Source organism: Trichechus manatus, unplaced genomic scaffold (assembly GCF_000243295.1).
Source record: "Trichechus manatus latirostris isolate Lorelei unplaced genomic scaffold, TriManLat1.0 scaffold00120, whole genome shotgun sequence".
Taxonomy (NCBI): Eukaryota; Metazoa; Chordata; class Mammalia; order Sirenia; family Trichechidae; genus Trichechus; species Trichechus manatus.
Window position 1 is genome coordinate 6,714,028 of NW_004444056.1, and position 8,395 is coordinate 6,722,422.

Sequence of the window (8,395 nt, forward strand, 5' to 3'; positions counted from 1 at the left end):
TTGTGTTCCCTGTCAGGGCGGTCATTTGTGGTAGCCGGGTACCATTTAGTTCTTCTGGTCTCAGGCTGATGAAGTCTCTGGTTTATGTGGCCCTTTCTGTTTCTTGGGCTAATACTTTCCTTGTGTCTTTGGTGGTCTTCATTCTTGCTAAGCAGCTCTTGACGAGACGGTTATGCAGGCTGTTCTCCACTGAGAGGGACGACACAGGGAGAGGAGCACTGAGGAGCTTGGAAGGAGGAGTGAAGTGAAGGGGTTGGCAAGGTGCAAGGTGCAAGGGGACCTCTGGACAATAAGCAGTATGGTGAACTTCATGGTTGCAGAAGCCCAGGCACAGAGACAGTTGTGAAAACAGCTCCCCAGCAGCTTCCTAACCCCGGGGTATTTCTCTTGGTCACCCGCTCTTGACAGGCATTGGATTAATTTTCTGGTCTTCCCCTCTCCACACCATGTCCTGCCTCTGAAGTGGGTTGCCGATTGTTGGGCTCTGATGGGGTGGACAGCAGACAACTGGCAGACTGGGAATTTATACTTGCAAGACTACCTTCCTTTCATTCTCAAGGGAGGCCTTCGCTGAAATCCACTGTAGGTGAATGATGGGAATTCTTAGGGTCTTACTGCCAAGTATTCACTTGGAAGTCAGAAGATGGCACCACAGAACGTTCCTCCTTGCTTGGGCGGGTTAGTCTTACAGGTGTGGGGATTTGGGAGGGCTGCAGCCTGCTGTGTCCAAGGTCCCCAACGTGTGCGTGTGGGGATGGTTCATGCACCCTAGTGGGTGCACGGGAAGATCCCCTGGACTGCAGAAGAAGAAGATATCAGAATTTCCATTTACATCTCTTAATCTAAAAAATAAAAATTTCCACCTCTGCTAATATTTAATACCCATCCTCCGTCTACGCCTAACTTGTTTGTCTGCTTTTGACATCCTACAGTGAATAGCAGGGTGTGTGCCTCATTCATTGAGATTATGGACTACATCATCTGGCTTTAAAAAAAAAAAATTTGCTGTAGTAAAATATATATAACATAAAAGTTGCCATTTTAACCGTTTCCAAGCGTACAATTCAGTGACATCAGTGATGTAGTGCTACTGTCACCACTACCCGTTTCCCAAACTTTTTTATCACCCCAAACAGAAACTCTGTACTCTTTCAGCAATAACTCGAACTCCCTCCTCTCCTCAGCCCTGGTAGCCACTAATATCTTTTGTCTCTATGCCTTTGCCTATTCTGGATACTTCATGTAATATTTGTCCTTTTTGTGCTAGACTTATTTCACTTAGCAAAATGTTTTCAAAGTTCATCCATGTTGTAGCGTATATCAGAACTTCATTTCTCTTTATGGCTGAGTAATATTCCATTGTATGGATAGACTACATTTTGTTTATCCGATCATCTGTTGATGGACACTTAGGTTGTTTCTACATTTTGGCTACTGTGAGAAGTGCTGAAATGAACATTAGTGCACAAGTCTCTGTTTGAGTCCCTGCTTTCAAGTCTTTTGGGTCTATACCTAGGAGTGGAATTGCTGGGTCATGTGGTAATTCTCCACCACCTATCAGTCAGTTTGTCATACTGTAGTGGCTGGCATGTTCCTCTGATGCACGCATTTCAAATACCAGTAGGGTCACCCCTGGTGGGCAGATTCCAGTGGACCTTCCAGACTAAGACAGACTAGGAAGAAAGGCCTGGCTATCTACTTCTGAAAATTAGTCGGGGAAAACCCTATGGCTCACAACAGACTATCATTCCATACAGTGCTGGAAGATGAGCCCCCTTAGGTTAGAAAGCATTCAAAATACACAGTGGCTGCAACAATGGACTCAAGCACACCAAGGATCGTGAAGATGGTTCAGGACTGGACAATGTTTAGTTCTGTTGTGCATGGGGTCACCATGAGTTGGAGTCAACTCAAAGGCAACTAACAACAGAGGGTTATTCTATGTTTAAATTTTTGAGGAACCACCAAACTATGTTATTCGATTTTAACTAGACTAGCCTTCACATGATTTTATCTAGACTAGCCTTCACATGATTTTATCTAGACTAGCCTTCACATAAAGACCAGGTGGCTTAAAAAGACTCCTGCAAAGAAACTGCAGAATGAAGATTATGTTTATACTTTCTCAGGGACCAAGAAAACAGCAGAGCTGACACATCTGCTCCTGATGTGAACATCTTATCTGCCCTATTACAAAGTAAAACCACAGTCTAATCAAATCTGACAAGAGGTCTTTTCAAAAAATTAAAATAACAAGAAAACTAGTGGAAATAGGAACTTACATCCAGTGTCAATAATGTTAACTTTGTTCTAAGGGTATATTATTCATTGAGATATTAGCTAATGTGATGTTAAGTCAACATTTTTAACAGAACATTTAAAAATATCCTTTCAGCTTTATCTCATCCTTTAAAAGATTTTATGTACATTTTTTATGTATTAAAAAACAAAAACCAAACCCATTGCTCTCGAGTTGGTTCCGACTCCTAGTGACCCTATAGGAGAGAGTAGAACTGCCCCATAGGGTTTCCAGAGAGCAGCTGGTGGATTTGAACTACCAATCTTTTGGTTAGCAGCCCAGCTCTTAACCACTGCGACACCAGGGCTCCTTTTCAATGTAAAGAATATATAAATACAGTAGTTATATGTATATAATAACGCATATAAAACATATGTGCATATGTGTGTATGTTAAATGTTTTTCACTGATAGTGGTGTGTGTTCAAAAATGTTTTGGGACCATCTTCTGATCTTTTTTTTTTAATTGTACTTTAGATGAAAGTTTACAGAACAAATAGTTTCTCATTAAACTGTCAGTACACATACTGTTTTATGACATTGATTAACAACCCCACGACATGTCAACACTCTCCCTTCTTGACCTTAGAAGACCCTTTTTTTTTGGTGAAGATATACATAGCCAAAGTTAGACCATTTCAAAAATTTCTACATGTACAATTTGGTGACATTGATTACATTCTTCCAGTTGTGCTGCTATTCTCACTATCCTTTTCCCAATTATTTCATCACCATTATCTTCAACTCACTGCCCCCTAGGCTTCCCATCAAACCTTTTGAGTTGCTGTTGTCAAGCTGATCTCACAGAGAAAATAATTTTTTTTTTTTTGGTACCTTAGAACAAATAGTTTCTCATTAAACAGTTAGTACACATATTGCCCTATGACAATGGTTAACAACCCCACACATGTCAACACTGCCCTTACTCAACCTTGGGTTCCCTATCACCAGCTTTCCTGTCCCCTCCTGCCTTCTAGTCCCTGTCCCTGTCCCTGTGCCTCATTAGTCCCGTTTTGTTTTATGGGGCTGTCCACTCCCCGGCTGAACAGTGAACTTCGGGAGTGACTTCACCATTGAGCTAAAAGGGTGTCCGGGGGCCATACTCTCAGGGTTTCTCCAGTCTGCCAGGCCAGTAAATCTGGTCTTATTTGGGGGTTAGAATTTTGTTCTACATCCTTTTCCAGCTCTGTCCAGGACCCTCTGTTGTGATCCCGGTCAGAGCAGTCAGTGGTGATAGCCGGGCACCATCTAGCTGTACCGGACTCAGTCTGGGGGAGGCCGTGGTAGCTGCGGTCCATTAGTCCTTTGGACTAATCTTTCCTTGTACCCTGTTCTCTTCATTCTCCTTTGCTCCCAAGGGGTGAGACACCATCTTTTGGTCTTGTCCCTGCCTCCATCCTTAGCTCCTCAGCAGCTTCCCAATTCTGGGGTGTTCCTCTTGGTCACCCACTCTTGACAGGCAAAATTAACCTTGGGTTAATTTTCTGATCTTCCCCTCTCCACACTACATCCTGCCTCTGAAGGGAGTTGCCAATTGTTGGGCTCTGATGGGGTGGACAGCAGGAGGGAGTCAGGGTCGGGCCCAGGGTCTGAAGGTGAGGATCACTTGGGCCTGGCCTAAAGGTGTGCTATGCCAAAGCCCACTTTTGCTAAAACAATTTCCAATGCACCCTGTCTTAGTCATCTAGTGCTTCTATAACAGAAATAGCACAAGTGGATGGCTTTAACTAAGAGAAGTTTATTCTCTCATAGTCCAGTAGGCTACAAGTCCAAATTTAGGGCATCAGCTCTGGAGGAATGCTTTCTCTGTTGGCTCTGGAGGAAGGTCCATGTCATCAGTCTTGCCTTGGTCTGGGAGCTTCTCTGCACAAGAACCTCAGGTCCAAACGACACGTTCTGCTCCCAGCACTGCTTTCTTAGTGGTATGAGGTTCCCATGTGTCTCTGTTTGCTTCTCTCTTTTATATCTCAAAAGAGATTGGCTTAAGACACTATCCAATCTTGTATACCTCATCAGTATAATTGCCGCTAATCCATTTTATTAGATCATTGTGATTGAATTTACAACACTTAAGGAAATCACATCAGATTATAAAATGGTACACAATTATACCATACTAGGAATTATGACCCAGCCAAGTTGACAGATACTTTTGGGGGACACAATTCAATCCATGACACACCCCAAGCAGTGCTCTCTGCAGAGTATGAAGGCCTCCTTGTCTGTTAGATTGCATTGCTTAGGTTTGCCCTGACTCACTCTGCTCAAACAGTGAATAGAGAGAGACTGGATGTCCCCTGCACCCCACCCACCAGCCGCGAGGGCGATTCTTTCCCCCAGAATCCTATCTTGCTGTAAGTTTGGCCAGGAATGTGGGTGGATTTCCTGGAAGCCTTCATGGCCGACACGGAGCCGTGCCATCTGCTCAGTGCTGCCTACCTTCTCCCCACAGTACTGTTCTAGGTCCTCTACCACATCACGACAGGGGCTCGGGCTCTATGCCACAGCGTCTGGGTATAGGCTGCAGCAGGAGCCCTGCTGGCCCGGGGCACAGGGTCCTGCCTGATCACCTGTGGTCACCAGTCCTCCCCCTACCCTGCCTGGGGCATGGGAAACTTTCTGGAGCATTGCATGATGGCCTTGCTAGGCATATCAGTGTCAGTTTCTGAAGATGGGCAGAAGATGTCTGAATGCCCCAACAAACGCCCCAGTCATCACCCTCTCCAGGCTCTGTCCACTGCCCACCGTAAACTAGGGGGGCCTTCCGTAGAGTGGACTCCACAATCCAGAGCCGCACCCACCTCCAGTCTGCAGCCCCGTCAGAGTTGCTCTGCTGGGGTCATGACTGTGTCTCCTGGTGTCAGGTTGAACAACCAGGGGGAGCCTCGTTAAATTCTAGGCAGCCCACCCAGGCAACTGCCCTTTTTTGCCTCTTCCAGAACACAGGTGGAGGACGGCCTGGCTCCTGCGGAGCTGGGATGTGGCAAACAAGCCACTCCCCACTGCAATGAGCACCTGCAAACCAGCGCTCCACTTTTTCTGCGTTGATAGGTTGTCACTGATGCATTTGATCTTTGTCCATTAATCTCTTTGATTGGTGGTCTCTGTGGGGGTAGGGGTTGTTGCTCCCTGGTTTCTCTTGCTAGGAATGGAACAGAACCAGGATTCCGTGAAACACGAAAGCAACTCCTGAAGGCCCTGGGCCACGGTGCAAATCTTCTGGTCCTGGCGCGGACCTATCTTTCCCCTCAAGGTGTCCTGGCTTCTCCTGTCAAAGTCTGCAGGCAAAGTCGGCAACACACGCATGTCAGGGTTGACTTCGCATCAGCTCTGTAGACTATGTTTTCTGCTGAGTGCTCCAGGTTTACGCGTGTGAGCGTGCCTGGATCATCTGGTGTCCAAAGAATTGTCATCTAATTAGCTCTGGGGCAGTGCCTTCCCCAAGCGGCAAGCATCAGCCTGCATCATCCTGCGCCCCTGGGGAGGCATCCCAGGGGAGGCACCCCAGGCACCATGGCTGCATTCACAGAGCGGGTTTGGGGGGAGTCAGTCTGATGCCCCAGGAAGGGTGACTGTTCCTGCTGTTCCTGGGAGAGGTTCGCAGTCTCTCTGCCGTGTGCCGTCTCCTCCTGGAGAAACTTGCTGGCCCTCCACCGTGGGTGGCTCGTCTGTGAGCGGCCAGCGTGCAGACCCCCTGCCTCTCCATCGCTCAGTCCCAACTGTAACCAGAGCTGACACCCAGCCACAAGTAGCTGCTGCTTTAATACCTGAAGGGTGCACACAGCGATTACAGGTAGGGCTGCCAGATTTAGTGAATACACATATCGTATCATGCAGTATTGGGGATATACTTATAGTAAAAAAAATTACTTACTGTTTAAATGAAAGTCAAATTTAGCTGGATTGTCTGTATTTTATTTGACAACCCTAATTACGAGGGCTACGATTCTGGGCTCTGCCACATAATGGCCTGATAGCTGTCTGATCTCCCCGAGACGCAGTTTTGCTGTCTGTAAAATGGAAATGAATGCCTGCCTTTCTGGGCTGTAATGGTGAGGATGAAGGATATGTGTGAGGACCTCCGAGCTGAACGTCTATGATCCTGGCCACCCACCTCTCATCCTATGTAGGGGAACGCAATGGCCCATCTTGATGGGCAAGGAAAAGAACTAAGGTGGCACAAGGATTGCTCGTAATAGTGTTAATAATAAAGGCTACCAAAGACCACCTTGTGACCTGATATCAGCAGATCTCAGTAAAGAGGGAGGGCAGGTTCACTAAGTCACGCCTGAGCATCTGTTCTCCTCCCTCCTCCTTCTCTTCTCTTTATAAGCTTCTTTATAACTAGCCTAGTCATTTGCTTTTTTTGGAATCAGAAAGATCTCCCTATATGCATCTAGAATAACTGCTCAAGATAAACCTTGTATTTTAATTGCTTGAAGTTTTGATTATTTTAACAAGGTCTACTGTGTAGCGGCTTGTGAATACGAGGAATGACGTTTGTGTTACTATGGCGTCCAATGGGTCACCAGTGGACAGCAACTATTGTTTCAGTAAAGAACCTACACAGGGGATGATCAACACGGAACCAGACCCAGAGAGCAGGCAGGCTTCGAAACGGCTGAATCCAGTGACTTTTAAGGGCGGTCGTGTGGTGACCTGTACTTTATGCTTTATTTCTTGTTTATAAGAAATGCTTTCCACTAGTTAGCAAGGTCTGTGTCCTCTTATTTTTCATGTGATAGCTATATTGGTTTTTGTTTTGAACTCTGTTTTTTAATAGCTTCTAGAACTCATTAGTTTTCATTAGGCGATGTTTTTATTTTGATAAAGTACCAGTTGTAGCTTTATGATTTTAAAAGTAATATTTATCAATCAGAAAATAAGAAACTGTAAAGAAATGCTTACAATTATCCAGGTGTGGGATGCAGGACCCCCACGTATCAACAGCCCACCGAGGCAGGGACAGCCCCACTCCTGCACAGCTGTATCAGCGTCTCCAAGTGCGAGGCAAGGTGGACATTTATGGAGAATTGGAAGTTCGATTTATGGTGGGGGGACTCGATATTAGGGTGGATAGCCGTCTTGTTGTACATAGGGTTGCTATGAGCCAGAACCAAGTTGATGGCACCTAAGAACAGCAACGACAACAGTCCAGAGTTGATGCAACAATCTTAGCGTGTGAGCTGTCTGTGGTTGCTTTCCACTGAAGAGTTGATGGGCATTTCAGGAAGTAACTGATGAGGAAAGTGAAGCGATGCTAATGAAGGAGGTGTGATAGCTGACCAGTGCTAACGATACTCCCTGTGTGTGCGCAGTGGGCAGGGTGTCGGGCTGCTCGTGTTTTGCTTCTCAGAGGATAACCGTGACCATATACTGACATCATCCTCTACATATACTTGCTTGACAGTTAAAATGGACACCACTGAAAACAATATTGGACATTGAAAATGCCGCCTTCTTCATGCCGTGTTCCGGCGCAAACGTCTGTAGTGGTTCTCTGGTTCCCACCTGCCCCACCTCAGCCTCCCGCTGGGCCCTCAGGCTCCTGTGGTCTTCCCGGCGCTCCTCGATGTTCCTGGAACCCACATGCCTTTCTCTCTCTGGCTAATGGTGACTTCCATGTCCCCTCCTGCAGCCTTCACCTCTTTGTATTCGGTCAGGCTTTCCAGAAGCCTCCAGCTCCCCTCTGCCCCTCCTATAGGTGGCTTGTCAGGGATGCATGTCCCGTGGAGCCCACCCGGTTCCCGAGAGCTGCACTGCTTCCCTGACTGTGCCCTCTTCACCAGTGTGAGGTACAGGGTGGGGTCCGGAGTGACTGACATGAGTGTGCACAACTGTGTCTGTGTGTAGGACTGTGCGTCTGTGTGTAGGGTTGTGTGTGTAGGGCTGTGTGTAGGTGTTTGTGGGCTGTGTGTGTGTCTGTGTGTGGGGCTGTTACCTCTGTGTGTAGAGCTGTGTGTGTAGGGCTGTGTGTGTAGGGCTGTGTGCGTAGGGCTGTGTGTAGGTGTTTGTGGGCTGTGTGTGTGTCTGTGGGGCTGTTACATCTATGTGTAGGGCTGTGTGTGTAGGGCTGTATGTAGGTGTTTGTGGGCTG